Source organism: Podarcis erhardii (genome assembly GCF_964252035.2).
Source record: "Podarcis erhardii genome assembly, chromosome: 10".
NCBI classification, from domain to species: domain Eukaryota; kingdom Metazoa; phylum Chordata; class Lepidosauria; order Squamata; family Lacertidae; genus Podarcis; species Podarcis erhardii.
Genome location: NC_138500.1, coordinates 15,104,575 through 15,124,043, shown reverse-complemented (window position 1 = coordinate 15,124,043; position 19,469 = coordinate 15,104,575). Strand labels below are relative to the sequence as shown.

At 44.9% G+C, this 19,469-nt stretch overlaps 1 long non-coding RNA gene across 1 annotated transcript; it reads left to right on the top strand.

Moving 5' to 3' along the window:
- The first annotated feature begins 562 nt into the window (after positions 1-562).
- Positions 563-12,971, top strand: LOC309352034. The gene is made up of 3 exons (XR_014161036.1): positions 563-675; positions 2,549-2,646; positions 11,145-12,971. It is a non-coding gene; the product is annotated as an uncharacterized lncRNA (long non-coding RNA).
- The last annotated feature ends 6,498 nt before the right edge of the window (positions 12,972-19,469 follow it).

Genomic DNA, 19,469 nt, shown 5'->3' with positions numbered 1-19,469 from the left:
TACCAACTAAGTTAGTTCTAGGTATGAGCTTTCGTGTGCATGCACACTTCTTCAGATACATGCACACGAAAGCTCATACCTAGAACTAACTTAGTTGGTCTTTAAGGTGCTACTGGAAGGAATTTTTTAATTTTGTTTTCACTTTTGAGGAGATCATCTCCTCAAAATTTCAACAAAATCTACCAACTAAGTTAGTTCTAGGTATGAGCTTTCGTGTGCATGCACACTTCTTCAGATACATGCACACGAAAGCTCATACCTAGAACTAACTTAGTTGGTCTTTAAGGTGCTACTGGAAGGAATTTTTTAATTTTGTTTTCACTTTTGAGGAGATCATCTCCTCAAAATTTCAACAAAATCTACCAACTAAGTTAGTTCTAGGTATGAGCTTTCGTGTGCATGCACACTTCTTCAGATACATGCACACGAAAGCTCATACCTAGAACTAACTTAGTTGGTCTTTAAGGTGCTACTGGAAGGAATTTTTTAATTTTGTTTTGACTATGGCAGACCAACACGGCTACCTATCTGTAACTGGATCCTCAAAAGTGGTTGTGGGAATGAACACCTGAAGCTCACCGGCAGCCAGCGCAGCGATTTCAGGACTGGTGACACGTGGTCCCATCAGACTGCCCCACTCAGCAATCTAGCAGCCACATTCTGCTCTACTTTTAGGTGAGCGTTGAAAACCTTCCTCTGCAATGTTGCCTTTATCTGAGAGTGTCATGAGGTTGCTTGGGTGTTACAGAGCAGCTTTTTAATTGTTATGCATCCTCTCTAATGTGGCTATTATAGCACGCCTTGCTCCTGCTTGTGTGTCCCTTTGTGAGGGTGTAGCCCTGAAAAGCGACTGCAAACACTTTGCATAATATACCGGTAATTAAAATAGCACATACTACTATTGAGATACTGGTCAGTCTGCATCTGAAGTGGTGTGTCCCATTCTGAGCAGCTTGGTACATTTTTGTATTGGATTTGGGGAATAGCTCACAGCAAAAAGGCAGGATACAAGCACATCGAAATGCATGCACTACAACAGCATAAAAACAGCTAACAGCCAACTAAGGGAGCAATCTTATCCCTACATCTGCCAATGTGAGCAGGTTAGGATATGGAGGAGCTCCAGCTCAGCTAGCAGGCTCCCAACTTGGCCAGGCTATACAAGCAGAAGTCCCTAGGCCTAGCTCAGCTGGAGATAAACCAGCATAAATCCCTCATCCCCGGGAGCACACAGCCAATCAGATCACACCACTCTGACTGGTTGCTAAGCAAAAGCTCCCCCTCAGGTAGCTGGCTCACAATGACAACAAAATTAACCCTTAAGTTATATTCTGAATGATCTCTGCTGTTGCACTTCCAGCAGCCATGATAGTGGTCTTCATAATATGTGGAAAGTTCTCACACAGAAGATGGATTTGACTGATGGGTTACTCAAATGTAGCACATCAGCCAAGGGTTTTTAAGTGCGGGTTTGGCAGGAATAATAATAATAATAATAATAATAATAATAATAATAATAATAATAATATAAAAATAATAAAAACAACATTAAATTTGTACTGCCCTTCATTCAAAGATTACAAGGAGGTTTACAACATAAAAATACAAAATAAGAACCCAAAATACACAATAAAAACAAGAAGAAAGACAATAACCCCCCTCTGGGTTTATCCACACTTACCTTTCCTCCGCTCTTTCCAGGCACAGTCTGTGATTTAAAGTTCTGTGTCCAAATGCCCCCCCCCTCTTTTTTTGCTCCAGAGCATACTCAGTGAAAACCTGCTCTCTAAAGCTCAATTGGAGCAAATGTCAGTCTATGGAACCCCAAATTGATTCAGCTTTAAAGAGCAGGTCTTTGTGGGGAAAGCTCTGGGTCAGGACAGATAATTGCCTCCATGCCCTGTTTCCTAATTTATACAAGTGGGGCTGCAAGAAAATATTTCAGTGTGGAGCGCTCCTGTTCAGGATCCCAGCCAGCTACATCTTTCCCCAAGATATTCCACTCCATTCCCCCATCCCCTGTAACTGTCAGTCAGCATTTGGTGGCCACTGAGCATGCTCTGTTCGCACTGGGCTGTTAGCAGGGTTCCTCTCTTAGGGTTTGAGTTTTCTGTGGGGGTTTTTTTACTAACAACTTTTGTAAACCTTTTGGTTTCCTAGAGGAATGGTCAAAGCGCTGGACTAGGACCTGGAAGACCAGGGTTCAAATTCTCACTTTGCCATGAAGCTCACTGGGTGACCTTGGGCCAGTCACTGACATGGTTGTTGTGGGGATTAACTGAGGAGGAGTGAACCATGCATGCCACGTTTTGCTCCTTGGAGAAAAAGGTGGGCTATAAATGCAGTTAATAAATAAATGAACCTTGGGGTTTTACTGAGCCTAGTGATATTTGACTGCATAAGGACCTATGTCTGGAGTTTGCTGTTGGCATGTATTATGTTTTGCAGTTTGTTCATCAACATAAGCCTATAGGATAGGGTGGGAGGGAGTTAAGTTGTAATTAGACAGCCTTCATTTGTTTCAATTTGTATCCCTTTCTATCCTAAGGGCTTAGGGAGGGTTGCAGAATTACATTGGCACCTGGTACCCTTTTCTTCCCTCGTGGCTCTTCAAAGGAACGAACCAGCTGAACCGGATGAACAAAGGTAGGCAATCTTTTGTTCCCCAGGGGTTTTCTTTGTGTGTGTTTGAATGTTGCAGGCTTGGTCAAATGGACCTTTTTAATACGTCTTTCCCATAACACTGACAATTCTTCTAGTGTGCCTTTCCTTTTTTTCCTTTTAAATAATTTTATTTAAATTATATATATATATATATATATATATATATATATATATATATATATATAATCTCGTTACTGCTATATGATTTCGTGCACTTTAATTTTGAAGTGACTGCTTCCTCTTGTGCGTGCGGGCAGCCCAGGTTTATCTGAAACAGCCTGGACATCTTTTAAAGCCAGTTCTTCAGTCAGAGGGCCATATTCCTTCATGGGCAACTTTTCAGGGGCCATGTGCCGGGGCAGGTTGTGGCCAGAGAGACATGGACAGAAAAGTTGATGCGACTGTTACCTTTGTACAGTAGGCTCTGCTCCAGCCATGCAAAAGTCAAAGGTTTACAAGCACACACCCCTTCGCTCTAGGCAAGCAAGAGGCACTGTCACAATTCGAGGGCACATTCCAGACAGGCAAAAGCACTCAAGGTGGGTGGACTAGTGTGTGTGTGGCCAGGCCCACACAGAGAGACCTGGAGGGCCCGAATGTCCCCACCCTTGATTTAAAGGTGGTAGCTGTCTTGAGGTGCCAGCTCCAGAACCTGCCAGGGTCTTAGGGAAAACACCCTCTACTTGTCCTGGAAAGAATGTGTTGTGTAAACTAAGAATTCTCTCATTTTGCTTCCAAGGATCTTTGGGATTTGGGGGCGGGTCGGAGATGTTCTTTGGTGAACAAAAAGATGAAGAGGAGCCACTCCCCTGCCCCCCAGAAAACGGCTTGAAGCCAACACACACAGAGAGAACTGATGTATCAAATGATATGCCAAAGGATGTATTCTGACATGTCACCTTCTCCAAGGGCAAGAAGATCTTGTATCGTTTCTTAAACAGTTCATACGTAGAATGTGCTGCAAACTTCACAGGCCAATTCTTTGAAGACCACATGGGTCTTTTCTTCCTTTCTCAGATGTGCATCCTACCCATCCTTCAAACATTAAGGGCAGCAAACACATTGCTTAATCATCACAACTACCCTGCTTTCAAATGTGCATTGAGCATATCTAATGTCTTTTTCCACATCATGATCAGAGAAAAATAATGAAGTGTGAACCAGCAGGAATCTGCTCATTTACCAGGCACTCTTGTCCTGTCAACCCATTACAGGATTTTAGCTGCCTTTTAAATCACTAATCGATCAATTAAATTAAAGCAAAACTTCCAGACAGATATCAAGTGAAAGCGAAAGGCCACAACTTGTTGATAGAAGGGTGCTGTTTCGCCTCCTCTAACCTCCCTCTGTTGTAAAAGCACTGGAGGGGGCGACATTTTGCTGCCTACGTCTCATTAAGCGTGTACCTTTTCTTTCTTTCTTTCTTTCTTTCTTTCTTTTTTTTTTTTACTCAAAGTATATCTAAGGTCAGCAGGGAACACTGCATTTGAAACCAAAGTAGTGAAGTAGTCAAGAGCTCACTATGTACTGCTGTGAAAACCTGAAGTGGCTGAGATGACTTTGGGAGATGATGAGATGGAAACTAGGCCTCAAGGTTAATCTAGCCCACCATTCTCTAGATCTGCCTTCTCCAACCCGGTGCCACCCAAATGTTTTTGGTTGTAACTCCCAGCAGCCCCCAGCCAGCTCAATCTATGTCACAAGGGGAGTTGTAGTCCAAACCACCTGGAGTGCACCAACTTGGTGAAGGCTGCTCTAAATAACTCATATATAATAAAAGAAGAAGAACTCTGCTGGATTAGGGCAATTATTATTATTATTATTATTATTATTATTATTATTATTATTATTTGTACCCCGCCCATCTGGGCAGCTTCCAAGAAAGACCAAAAATACACTAAAATGTCACACATTAAAAACTTCCCTGAACTTCAGATGTCTTCTGAATGTCAGGTAGCTATTTATCTATTTGACATCTGATGGGAGGGCATTCCACAGGACGGGTGCCACTACCGAGAAGGCCCTCTGCCTGGTTCCCTGTAGCTTTGCTTCTCGCAATTAGGGAACCGCCAAAAGGCCCTTGGTGCTGGACCTCAGTGTCCGGGCAGAATGATGAGGGTGAAGATGCTCCTTCAGGTATACTGGGCCAATGGCCATTTAGTCCAGCATTGTATTCTCAGAGTGACAAACAAGATGCCTGTGGGAAACCTGCAAGCAGGACCTGATAATGAAAGCATTCTCCTCACCTGACATTTCCAGAAACTAGTATTCTGAAGTGTTACTGCCTCTGACCATGGAGGCAGAGCATAGCCAACAATGGCTAGTCACCCTTGATACTTTACTCCTCCATGAATTTGTCCAGTCCTCTTTTAAAGCCACCCACGTTGGTGGCCATTACTGCTCATGTGGGAGGGAGTTCCATAGTTTAACCAAGCCTGGTGTGAAGAAGTGCTTCTTTTTATTTGTCCTGAATCTTCCAGCACTTGTCTTCAGTTTGGATGTCCGCGAGTTCTAGTGTTATGAGAGAGAGAGAGAAACTTCAGTTGCTTAATGCCATGCATAATCTTATAAAATTCTGCCACATCACCTCTTAGTCGCCTTGTTCTCCAAACTAAAAAGTCCCAAATGCTATGACTGTTCCTCCTCTGTGTGTCTGTGCTTTCAATGGGTTGGACATACCCAAGCATTCTTGAGATGGCTTCAACATATATCCTGATAATACACTATTAAGCATCACTTTTCCTAAGTACTCGAATGCATAAACTCAATAATCCCTGTCAGGCCTGTGTTATTATCCCTGTGTTAGATAAGGCTGGAGCTAAGAGAGCGAGAGAGCAATTTGCCTAGTTCCACTCAATGAACATACAGCGTGAGCTGAGATCTGAGCCAAGAGCTCCTCAATTTTGGCATGGGAACTACACTCGACAGCACACCTCCCTGGGACTCCAGGAAGTTCCCAAAGATTCTTCAGGTAGTGGCAGGTTGAGGCTTCACACTGTAGCATTCCAAGGACAGGAAACTGTGATGGGTGGAGAGGACTAGGAAGTGGGCCCTGTGGCAGAGCCAGAAGGCATTATTCAAGTTTTGCTGCTGAGACAATGCCAGATTCAAGGAGGGGGAGGGGATGAACAATGGGGAAAGAGAAAGAAGGTGGTGGTTACCTCCTTGTCATAATTAAGGGGCCAGCTCAATACACTTTGCTGCCTGAGGCAAAAGGAAAGTGCTTTCCATTCCATGTACAGAAGCCAACCAGACTGGCTGTTGAATCGTACTTAGTGCTGGTGATAGGACAGAGGCCCTCACTGCACCTGTGAGCAGACTAGCTTAGATGGTCCAGGCAAGGCTGTGTGGTGTACATCACTCCATTCTCCTGCAGAAGAGGCTGAAGAGAAATGGGTGGAAGGAAGCTGCCACCCTGAACCTCTGTTGCCTAAGGCAGTGGCCTCACTTTACCTAATGATAGGACCGGCCCTGAGAGCAGGAAGAAATGGACAGAGATGGAGTGGAAAGGCAATGTAGCTATGTAGAAATGTAGGCGGTTATGGAAAAGCAAGGATAACAGTTGGATGGAAGAAGAAATGAATGAATGGAATACACAGGAATGATCAGTACAAAAGAGCAGGAACAGTAAATTTAGTGGGCAGGGTTAGGGTTGCATCAGGGGTAGGGAATGCCCAGTATCTTCTCCAGTATTTCTCTACAGAACTCTCTTGCTGAGACGTGGCAACAACAGCCTCGTTTTAATCAAAAGCAAGAAGACATATTAGTGATTAATTCCCTAATAAAAGGAACTCAATTGCCCAGCTCCCAAGTATATTAATCAATTCTTTCACTTGCAAAGCAGCAAGCCAAGTTTTCTAAGCTGGACATATACAATTACCTAAGCTCTTGAATAGCTACAGTTGCTCCTGATCAGGCAACTAATTCTCTCAGGGTCCAAGAGAGAATTGGATGCAATCAGTAGCTGCAACAGAAGCCTCAAATCTGATGTGACACCTGAGATCTATGAACACATCTTTGGCCTTTTTTTCTCTATGAAAAAAGAGTCATGCTACAAAGTAGGGTGGTTGATTGTTTTGCTTGTCCTTTTCTGAACCTTTTCCAACTCTACAATATCCTTTTTGAGGCGAGGCAAACAGAACTGTACACAGTATTCCAAATGCAGTCACATTTTCACAACACACAAATACAAAAGGGCATCAGAGATGTGACTTCAAGGAATTGTAAATACTTCTAGTTCACCCCTCCAGGATGCCACAGTTTTCCAAGGCTGCTTTAATCAAGCACCCTTTTAATGCTAACCTACATTCAAAGCTAAGATGCAGGGCTGATGCAACCTGGCTGTCAGCCAGCTTAGTAACAGGTTTCCTGAAACATGGGTGGATAATTGCTGCACACCTCTTGAAGGCGATAGTTGGGTCTCCTTGCCTTGGTGCAGATTCCCATCTCTGGTCACTCCATGTTCTTAGCAAGGTGAAGGTGTGCACATGTTGCTCTCACCTCACCTCCTGCCAGCGGCGTAGCGTGGGTTGTCAGCACCCGGGGCAAGGCAAGTAATTTGCGCCCCTAACCCCTAACCTGCCGCCGCTGCCAGCTTCTTGCTGCTGCCTGGGCTGGGGTATTCACAGTTCTACAAATCTTTGGCGCTGGCTTGCTCCATTAGTTTAACTTGGGGGGGGGAGAGAGAGATTGCAATCGTGCTATGTGCACCGAGAGGGGGGGGGGCACGGTTGCAACGCAGTGTGGGGAAGAGAAGAAGAGAAACTAGCAGGAGAACCTTGATTTCCCTCTGCAGCTCTGTGGGGAAGGAGGGCGCAGACTGGGCTCCTTCCTCGCCACAAGATCCTGGCTGCGGGGCACAATTCGGGAGGCTCGGCTGGCCGGGCCCAGGCCCCGCGGGGCTCCTCCGCGCTCCCCTCCCCCAGCCGGGCGGCGCCTGCAAAGGCTGCGGGTTTCGCTGCGCCTCCGTCTCTCTTTCCACTGGTAGCGAGAGCGGGTGGGAGGAGGCCACCCGGGAGCCGGAACCGGGCGCCAAATAAGGAGAGCGGGGCGGGCCTGGATCCTGGCCTTGTTTGGTGCTTCCCCTCGGCCGGCGGCCCAGCCAAGCCCGCGGCGGCAGCGCGGCGATGCCCGCGCAGGGGGGCGCCCACCCCTCGGCCCCCGCCCAGCGCTGCCGCCCCAGCACCTGCCCGCTCCTCCCAAGGGGACTCCTCTCCCTCCCGCCTCTTTGCAGCAGTCCTCGTGGGGGGACAGGCTCGACTCTCCCCTCCCTCTTGCGCCCCGTCCTGCGCGCGATCCTGGCCAGGCTCCGGCTCCGGACCTCCTTGCTGGCGCCTGCTGCTCCCCCTGGTCGCCCAGCCCGACCCCTCCTCCCAAAGGAGCTGAGCCCCGAGGCTCTTCGGCGACTCTGGAGGCGGCGAGTGCGCCCCCCCAGATGTTGCGCCCGGTGCGGCCGGCACCCCTTGCACCCCCCACGCTACGCCACTGCCTCCTGCTTACACTCACTTGCTCTGATGAAGCAGTGTGGACCCTACCAAGCTACTTAACTTGTTGACCTTTCTCCTACTTAATCTGTTGGTTTGCTAGGGAACATTCAGATATACTGGGGAAGCTAGGAATCAGGGGATAAAGTTAGACATCTTCAAGATGGAGAGGTCAGGCACAATTTGGCAGTGAGTTGGAAAGGTCAGACGCAATAGTTCAGACACTCCCTTCGTTACACAACCTTTGTTACTCCTAAATATTTTTTGGTATTATTTTCTCTGTGGGCAAACATAGTCACACCCAATTTATATCACAAGAATGGAGGCTTAAATATATAGTTTACAACAACTATCATTTAATTTAGGCACTGTGGGTTAGTTCATATCACAAAGGCCTGGGACGATAATTATTTATGGGCAGCTGCAACAAAATGAACAATTTCTTCCTTATCCTCCATATTAACAAGAAATGAAAAAGAATATTGGTGGCTTATTTGGGTTTTTCTGTCTGTTTACATTAATCATTGCTCTGCTTTGCATGCCTCCACCAACTAACTTTTGCTGGGTTTGATCAAGCCGGCTGAGAATAAACAAAATTATTTTCAAAATTCTCATCAACAAATGTGGACTGTTCTTGTGGAATTTTCTCTAAAAAGATCAGCTGTCATTTTCCTGGACCAACAAAGTCTTTGGTGGAGGACTTGCAGCAGAGGTGTGAAACAGGATAGGCGATCTCAAATGTGAATCTGGAATCAGTAATTTATCCAGATGGGAATTCCATTGCTTTAAAGGCAAGTTCAGGAGAAGGGTGGTTGAGTCCAGCTTTCCTTCTCTTTTTTTCTTATGCTTTAGGCAGGGGTGTTCAGTTATGTGCCCAGCTGTCTTATCCTCCCCAGGATCTCTTTGGATGTTTTAAGTGACTTCACCCACTGAAACATTCCTTCCAACGTAGGGAGCAGGTTGTCTGCGAAAGAAATAGTGGTGAAGTCAATTTTGCTTCTTTCATTGGAATGCAATGGGATGCCCCAGTGGGTGGGAAAGCAATGCATTGGTTCTCGCCCACCGTTAAAGACCGGAACAGTCGTTAGAATACAGGAACCTAGGAAGCTGCCCACTGGCTCATCTAGCTCAGCATTGTACACACTGACTCTTCAGGATTCCAAACAGGGGAAACTACCTGGAGATGCTGGGAATTTAAACTTGTGGCTTTCTCTACCACTGAGCTACAGCCATTCTCCAGACCATCTTGCTGCAGACAGCACAGCAAGCAATGGACTGGACTGTTCCTTCTCTCATTTGGAACTAGGGTGACCAGACTGTAAGGAGGGTGGGGCTCCCATGCTTTTCATAGCTATGCTAAAAAGGGTTTGGGGCCACCTTGCCTTTACGAAGGTGGTGGTGCAGAAATCCGCACAGCTTTAAAAATGCAGGAGCTCTGTCTTCTCTTACACACCTCAACATGCATTGAGAAGCATTAATATTTGTGATGTGCTCCCCACATCTCCCAAGGATGCAGGGAAAGAGCTCCCTGGAGGTTGGCTTCCTCTTGGAAAAGAGCTCCCTGGAGATGGATGGTGTGTCAGCAATGCCTGGCTTATTTGCCAATATCCCAATCCCAGAAGAGCCTAGATGGAGGCAAGCAGCATCAGCACTCCTGGCATGCAGCAGATCTCCAGAGAGAGGTTATTTGCACACCACACACTGAAAGCACATTTAAAAGAGATCTCTCCCCCAGGGAAAAGTTTCGTAGGGACTGTAGTTTACCCTTCACAGAGCTACAATTCTCGGCACCTTTCAACAACTACAGTTCCCAGGATTCTTCAGGGTGGCGGGGGAAATGTGCTTCCAATGTTTGGTTTCTATGCAGCTGGAGACCCCCAGCAACCCAAGATTCTTTGGGCCTTCCCTTAACTCTGTATTTTTCCATCTCTCCAAAAGCTTTCCGAAAGCTCTCCCTTTCTGATAAGACTGCTCAGGTCTATTTAGAGTTGGAAGGGACCCTGAGGATCATCTTTTAAAAAAATTAAAAATAAATAAATCTAAAAAAGAACTTTACAAATTTTAGCATACAACAAGAGTTGCTTTATCCATTGACCTCCCACTCTCCCCTTCAATGGTTTCCATATTTACCCTTGAATGCTGCATATTTTGGGGACCCTGAAGATCCTATAATCCAACCTCCTGCAATGCAGGAATATGCAGCTGTTCCACATGGGATCGAACCTGCAACCTTGGCATTATCAGCGTCATGCTCTGAGCTACAGAGTCTCTCCAGCCCCTGTGAGAGTTAAATATCTCCCAGCCTAGACCTTGGCTTTGGGTGAACTAATTCAGAGGTCAAGGATTTTGGAACATAGAAAGCTGCCTTCTGCAGAGTCAGACCACTGGTCCTTTTAGCTCAGCACCAACCACCGGCTGTCAGCAGCTCTGTGGGAATACAGGTAGCGGACACTCCCAGCCCTACCTGGAGACTGAACTTGGGACCTTCTGCATTCAGAGCAGATGCTCAACCTCTGAGCTACGACCCTTTCGTTATGTCCCCCACTCATTAAATCTGGAGGGGTCCCAAGCATAATTAAAGTAGCAATTGTTTTAACTACTTGCAATGTAAAGGCAGAGAGACATGTTTCAAGAGCTCTCCATTGCTGAGACGTGCAGTACTGATGTCCTGACACTGTTACGGGTCCTGATGCAATTGTGCTTTTAACAGATCCATGCTAGCAGCTGGACATGTACTGATATGAACATACACAGCGTAAACGATGTCAGTAATTAAGTGAGCTTAATTGGATTGTGTGTTGTATGTGGGGCATTGTTACTATGTGTTGTTATTTGGGGTATGCAGAGAGGAAAGGGACCCTCCCTGTTCCCATTTTGAGTGGCAGCCCTGAGTTTGTATATTAGCAATTCTGCCCTAAGCAAGGGTTCACACTCCTATTTTCCTTTAGGATAATCAAATAATTGTTTTCTCTTCAACTATGTCTTTTTTTTATTAAGCATTTCAGAGATGAAGGTACAATTGACCTTCAAACAAGCTGAACAACAACAATAACAATTGAAGACATTCTTGTTCCAACCAACATCTCCAGATGGATGAAAAGGTCTCAGCTTTAGGTGCTCATTTTGAATTGTTTTTAAACCCATCTTTAGCTGTTTTTAAAACTGTTTTTAGCTGTTTTTATGGTATGCTTGTGAATCACTTTGAGACAACTAGATAAGGCAATTCCTTATTTAAAAAGCACCTTTTATTTATTTAAATGTACTTATTTGATTCAAATATGAATCACTTCCCATAAAGTATCTCAGAGTGATTTCATAAAAAAAAATCTGCAATAAAAACAATGGCACAATTTTATATAAAAATAGTTATAACAAGGTAAAGAACAATTTAAAATGCTATCATGTATTAAGCCTAACAACAACAACAACCACTGTACTAGAAAACAAGTATAAAAAAAAATCAGACATAAAATGATAATCATGAGATAACGTTCTTGAATATTATGAATTATCACATCCTTCCAGAATGTAGTGTGGGACTGAGCAAAAAGTTGGTCAACTGGATTTTTGTGGTGGCGTATGATATGAATAGGAACCAATGCTCAATCGAGGTATGATAATCACATTCTTTACGAAGAAGCAAGCTATGGGCCAGACGCTAGACAAAATGTTTTTTAAAGTGGCAGAAGGTTAGCTCCAAGTAAACAGGCTACTAATGACTCCCTCTGTTTTACAAGGGTAATTCCCCCCTGTGTTACTCAGCAAGGACCAGATTTACGATTGCACTAAACAAGGGATATAAGAAGAGGCCGAAAGAAAGGGGCACCCCTGCTGTAGCGTAATTACTTGGGAGCTTCCTAGTGTGGCAAGCAAGTGGCATTCTATTGCCTGCACTGAATTCCTTTAGAACTCTTCGGAGTAGAAAAAAACATGCAAGCCGAGCTGGAGAGCAAAAAGGGGAAATATATTTCCATGCTGTTTTCAGTCTGTTTTCACATACTTGAGTAATTGTGCTTGGTTGATGTTTCGGTTCTAAGTGTTGTTTATGTTTTTAAGTTGCCCTGTGGCAGGGTTGAAATTGCAGAACTTTTATGCCAGGTGCACCTTTTTGCATGCCACACCTGTTCAGATTCCTTTTCTTATTACACAGTTATTAAAGCTACAGGAGCCCTATCCTTCTTTGCATCTGGTCACCCTCCAGAACAGATGCCAGCTCAACCTGTTCTTCCTGTTGCCCGAACAGTGTGGGTGGAGTTCCTTTTGAAGTTCCCCAGAACTGGAGTCAGGGCTTTTCCAGCAAAGTGGACTCTGAGCCAGAGCGTGCTTTAATAAGCAGTTTGTACTTCATTTTCCAAGCCTTATCTGCCTCTGCCATTTAGAATGAGCTGCTCCAAAATGCGTTCTGTGATAATTATTAAAGTATCAATTAGCCGCCTTTTGAAAATTGTTGTTTAAATGTGACAGTGAAGCTTCATACAGCTAAACCGCAAGAGTCCACTGTATTAAGATGCAGAGCCACAAATACTTCTGAGTCTGTTTAGACAGAAGCATGCAACTTTAATTTCAGTGTGAGAGCTCAGGTGTAGGATATGGAGGATTGTTGTTTTTGTTTACAGGTGTGTGCAGGATTTCTTTTTTTTAAAAAAAAAAAAATTTTTATTGAATGATTTTATGTTACAAAAAACAATACAGCCATACTACCACTAAATATAATTAAGAAATAAAAATTACATACATCAATATTTAGTTTGTTATTTGTTATTTACCGTCTTATTTCCTCCCAAACATTGCATGCAACAACACACATATGTGCAGACACCCACACACCCAGTGTGTGCAGGATTTCAGTCCTGCTTCCGCCTTCAAGTGCAGCTTACCATGAGGATGAAAAAAGTAAAACATATCCGTTGACTCTCCATCACCCCTGTTCTATAATATGCTGCTAAATGAGGAGATGAAAACACTTCTGCTGCTTCCACCCATTTCCACTTTCCATTATTTCAATGGCTTCCCTTACCTGCTGTGTGCCCTGCTTGTTATGATGGAGCGATAAGGAGAGGGGTGGACAAAAGGGTCGGTGGGAAAATGGGTAGGTTAATCATCTTTTGATTCAGCAGCAAAGGTAAAGTGGAATTTGCAGGGCTGCCAACAATCTGATTGGTCCTTCTCTTGTGCTGCAGCCTGACACGCAGAGCTTCAGCAGCAAATAAAACCTCTTCATTCTCCTTACCTTGAAAAGTTTCCCCACCTTAATTCTCTAGGGTCAGAAGGCGCTTGCAGACTGTCTCTGTTTTGGGGTGCAATTCAATCACATGCCAGCAGATTCAGTTGTGCAAATCATAGCTGATTGGGAGGGCTTGCAAAACAAACCTGCTTACTGCAAAAGATCTGACTTTTGGTGATAAAGCAAGTGAAAGGGAAATGCGCTGAAAAGTGTTGAATAACATTTACTGTGATGCAGGGCTATCTAAACCATCCCCAAAACAAATCAAGATAGATATTCAGTAAACAGGTTGTCTGGAAACACTGACAGTGTTCATACAGGCTCAAAAGTAGAGGTAGTTTGTTTTGTTTTGTTTTAAAGTTAGCTCCCCTAAATTCAGTTAACAGCAGACATAATTCTTACTTGCTTTAACTCAATGAAGATGTTGACCCAGTGCGCGGCAGCGGTAGAAAAAGAAGAAGAAGAGGCAAATTCCATTTTAGGGATCGTTAGGAAAGGAATTGAAAATAAATCTGCCAATATCATAATGCCATTATACAAATCTATGGCGTGACTGCATTTTGAATACTGTGGAATACAGTTCTAGTCACCTTGCCTTAAGAGGGATATTGCAGAGTTGGAAAAGGTTCCGAAAAGGACAAGGCAAATGATCAATGGGATAAAGCAACTCCACTATGAAGAAAGGTTGCAATAGTGGAAGAGGCGAGTGAGAGGTGGCACGACCTAAGTTTATAAAATTCTGCATGGCATGGAGAAAGTGGGCAGAGGAAAGTTTTTCTTTCCCCTCTCATAGCACTAGAACTTGTGGGCATCTAATGAAGTTGAACGCTGGAATTTTCAGGACAGATAAAATAAAGTACTGTATTTTTTGCTCTCTAAGACTCACTTTTTCCCTCCTAAAAAGTAAGGGGAAATGTGTGTGCATCTTATGGAACGAATGCAGGCTGCACAGCTATCCCAGAAGCCAGAACAGCAAGAGGGATTGCTGCTTTCACTGCATAGCGATCCCTCTTGCTGTTCTGGCTTCTGAGATTCAGAATATTTTTTTCCTTGTTTTCCTCCTCCAAAAACTAGATGCATCTTATGGTCTGGTGCGTCTTATAGCGCAAAAAATACAGTACTTCTTCACACAGTGCATAGTTAAACTATGGAATTCACCCCCACAGGGGCAATGATGCCCACCAGCTTGGATAGCTTTAAAAGAGGATTAGAGAAGTTCGTGGCGGGCAGGGCTATCAACAGCCACACTGGCTATGTTCTGCCTCCATGGTTGGAAGCAGTAACGTTTTTGAATACGTTTCTGGAAGGGGAGAGTGTTCTTGTGCTCAGGTCCTACTTGTGAGTTTCCCACAGCCACCATGTGGGAACAGGATGCTGGACTGGATGGACCATTGGTCTCATCCAGCAGGTCATCGTGTGTCCTTCTAGGGTTTCTCAAACTTGGGTCTCCAGCTGTTGTTGGACTACAACAGCCATCATCCCTGGCCACTGGTTCTGCTAGCTAGGGCTGATGGGAGTTGTAGTCCAACAACAGCTGGAGACCCAGAGCCAGTGCCGCTGTGCAACGCATCTTAACCATTTTCTGTCATGCTTTTAAACTGACCGAGTATCTAATTTCATTTCATGGCGATGGGAAAAAGCAATTGAAGCTCAAGTTTCACAAGTGTACCTGACCCACTGGGTAATTGTTTTTCCAGTATCTTCTGCTCCAAGCTGGCTGCAGAGCTGCAGAGTGAAAAGCCACTGCCTTTGCTTCTTTTTCTTCTTTTAAAAGGATGGTGCAGAAGGGGGAAAGAGGCAGCCTCACCAAATCTCTCAATGATTGCTTGGCTGTCATTTGTCCTATGGTTCGGGGACTAAACTGCTACACTTCCCCACTGCATGGGAACACAACAGTCTGAGTAGGAAAGTTAATAAATTGAGAGTTCTGGCTGCTTAGGCCCAGGGAAGGTCCAGATGTAGAGGCGTTGCTGGATGCGAGGACTCCAGTTTCAGTGGCAGAGGGAGGCGCGGCCGACAGATTAAGATAATGAGGGGTGATGGTGATCTGATCAGAGACGGAACAGATGTCTCAGGGAGTGAAGGAGATAGGAGGGGACAGCATGTGTACGCACAGAGTAAGAAAATATGAAGGAGCGAGCGGTGAGATGGTGGAGAAGATATGCGAGGTTTCTGTGCCATATAGAATTCCTGGTGCTGGCTGACTGTGGCTTATACTTAAGACGTCGTCTTATATAGAATCAGATCAGCGGTCCATCTCGTACAGTATTTTCTATGCAGGTGCAGGGAACCTTTTTCAGGTTATATTCCCTACCCAGTAATGTTTGTGGGGGAAAGCAGGGGACATGACGGTGACAGTGGATGGGGCCAGGGACAAAAGGAGGCCTAGCAACAAATGCCTTTTGAAATATACTCGGAGTCGAGAGTGGATTTCATGCTCTTTATTCAGCTCAAAGTGGTGGAATGGAAGTTCCCCCAGAATGTCTGCTTTAAATACATTATTTACACAATGGGCCCCATGTGATTGGCTAATTCCGGGATTCACCTGTAGGGCAATCAGGTTGCGGATTCACTTCCACCTGGAGCTGGATTGGGTGGCTCCTATGGACCAATCAGACTGCTGCATTCTGAATCCTATTGTTCTAGGACCAATCAGACTGCTGCATTTTGGTTCCTATTCAACTCAATACATACCTTTTTACAGCATGCTGGTTTCTACACGCCCTGCTCTTTCCCCCATCTAGGGAAGCAAAAGGCATTGTCAGAGTTGAAGGACACATTCCAGCTAAGCAAAAACACTCAAGGAGGATGTGAAACAGGAGCAGTGAGGGGAGGCAAGGGGTGGCTGTAGACAGTACCAAGGATCAGAGAGGTGGAAGACCCACCCCCACTGACCTGGACTCTGACCGTAAAATGGTGTTAATAATACAGAGCCTGACAAGGGCTGTAACACAGGGTTGGGCGGGTGAGGGAGACAGCAGCCTTGGAACATAGGGGTGGGTGGGCAGGTAAAGAGGCGTATCTGAGGTCGCTCAGCCCCAGCCAACTAGAAAAAACAAGTGTCTGCTTGTAAACAAAACCCGAGAACAGTCCTCACATCCATGGGGAAGGGCGGGAGGAGAGAAGGAATAAAGAGGTGTATGAGACCATGATAATAGAGTGAATTTAAATTCAAGATATAAAACATCTGCCTGCACAATAAAGTATTGTTTTTACTTCTGTTTCCTTCCAGTCTTTTGAAGGCACTCAGACACAGAAGCCTTCCGAACGCTCCAGGTTGTGGTCGCACCCATACCTGCTTAACTTTAGAGACAAAACTACAAAGGTGCAGCTTGTCATCTAGGGGAAGGGATGTGGTTGAAATGTGACCTCACTCTTGTGGCTGATTTTCCCATTAACAATGCAGTCATTAGGCTGCATTGTTAGTACCTGCCAGCATATGTATATTTCCTTGTATTTCCTCAACTCCCCCCACCTTTCACATGACCTCCCACTTGACCTCCGTGATTACTCATTTTCAGTGATGTCTTTTTTGAAGCTGTCAGCAAAAAGGCATTGCTTGTGTGTCAGTTACATATTAAAAAGGGTATAGTCTTGCAGGAGCTGAAACTGGCCAGGTTCAATAGAGAGCTTGCAGAAGGCCCTTGTTAGTTAGACATAGCCACACGAAGAGTACCAGTTCTTTAGATTATGCCTTCAGACACACAGCCAACTCAGTGGAGCAGTGCGTGTTGAAAAAAATTAGTTTAAACATATCTAACTCTGCATCGAATTGCAGTCTTAGCTGGATTAGTTGCAAAGTTGAAACTGACAAAAGTATTATCTAAATTTTGCCCTAGCTTAATTTGTTTCATCGCCTATGCAGCTACCCCTCTTTGCAGGCTGAGTGATCACTCCACTTCTTGCATGGCTAGCACTGAATCTTATGTTTTCATCATTTGTTGGGCAAGAGTGCTTAGGCCAGATGTTTTGTCTTATTGTTCTTATTCTTTTTTATGGTTGCTCTGCTTGCTATTTGATTTTTATCTGCCTTGCGTTATAGTACTATTGGTGATTACATTGTTTTACATATTATATGGCCTTCTTGTACTCCTTCTGGGATTGCCTGGCAATGAAGGATGATGTTTGTGTGTGCGTAAACAAAATCAAAAACTGCTTCTATAAAATTAATTTTTTATTCTTTATTCAATGTATTTGTCTCATAAAACAAATAGCTCTAGGAGACTTCCACACACACACACAGTGTTAATTTTAACAATAAAACATCAGTGCTCCAAAATCTAACAGAAAAACTGCAATAAGTATTATTATTATTATTATTATTATTGGTCATCATCATCATCAGTTATATTAACTCCTTCCCATGAGGCATCCCAAAGTGATTTACAATATAATAATGCATATAAAAGTTTCATATTAGAAAAAGTTGAAGCAATATATAAAAACGATTAAAAATCAATTCTTAATAGAAAACCAATTTAAAACAGTAACAGCACATAAATAAAATCAGTTCAAATCCAAGACAGGCGCCAATTGGGATGAAGATTTTAGAAGGCTTGTTGAAAGAGGGACATCTTTAGGGGGCATCGGAAAGACAAGAGACAAGCTACCTTCCTGGTATGCAAGGCCCAATTCCAATCCTGTGGAATGGACCCCCTGATGGGCTGGAATGTGCAGGATGCCCCCTTCTGCAGAACACAGTGATTGGTTGGGTGTGCAGAGGATGAGGCAATCTCTTGGGTATCTTGGTTCTAAGCTGTACAGGGCTTTGTACACCTGCACCAGTGTGTTGAACCTAGCTTGGTAGCTTAATTGGGACCCAACACAATTCTTTTAGCAGTGGCATCATATGACAGCAATTCTCCCATGGAGTCCAGCATCCTGTTCCTACAGCGGCCAACCAGATGCCTGTGGGAAGCTCGCAAGCAGCACCAGAGCAGAACTTCCCACCTGCAATTCCCAGCAACTGGTGTTCAGTCCTACAGCCTCTGACAGTGGAGGGAGCACATAGCCATTGTGGCTAGTAGCTGAAGAGGAGAGCTGCAGTCCCACAAGTCCATGTCTAGTCACTGTTGGAAACAAGATGCTGGCCTAGACAAACTATGTCCTGCCCAGAAGGACTTTTTTTTTGGCCATCCTTTATACTGGACAGAAATTTAGGCTCCAAGCCTAGATGCAGGGCTTCCTTCTGAGTTGGTATCCACAACATGCACTTAAAGCACATGACTTTCCCCCAAAAATCCTGGGAACTGTAGTTTGCTCCTCGTAAAACTGCGTTTCCCCAGCAACCTCCGCTAAGTACGGTCCCCAGGATTTTCTTGGGGAAGCCACATGTTTTGAATGAATGGCATGGATCAGAGTGCAATTCTGCCAACGCTTTTTTCGGGTTTATGAGCGCACGGGTAGGATTGTGCTGTAATCAATCCATCAGATGCTTCCGGCTGGACTTTGATACTGCTCCTAAATCCGTCTGTTTGCCTAGCAGTAATGTTCGCCTTCTCCAGAAACAAGACACAGCGGCTCCCATATGAGAAATGTTCCCACCTTCCCGGAATGCTGCGCTATCTCTCGCGCACACATGCAGCACGGTGCTCAACGGTACTTAGTTTTCGCCCCCTCCGGAACCGTGGCAGAGCATCGCAGCCTTTGACGCAAACACCCCCAATGACTCCGCTGCCCATTGACTGCCACCGACTCTCGGGAGGCGGGGGATGGAGAAAGAAAAATCCAAAAAAGAAAATAAAAAAGGAGGCTAGTATAAATACGATAATTCACTTTCTCACATTTTGCTAACACGCCAACGCGCGTGCATGTTGGGGGGGGGGCGACGACACCAGCGTGCGGACGACATGGCCTCACTTATGTGCAGAGACTGCGTGCGGGTGTGAGTGAAATAGTTAACGATCCCTTAAAAATAAGCATTAAAACACACACACACACACACTCCAAGCCCCTCTTCGCCCTTCCAGGAGTTTTTTAAGCAACAAGGGAGCGCGTAAGTTCCGCTGGTCGCCTATAGGAGGCGCGCTGTTGGGTTTCCCCCTCCCCACTTTAATTTCAAGGCGGGGTTAAAGAATCCACGGTGGGCGGGGCTTCGC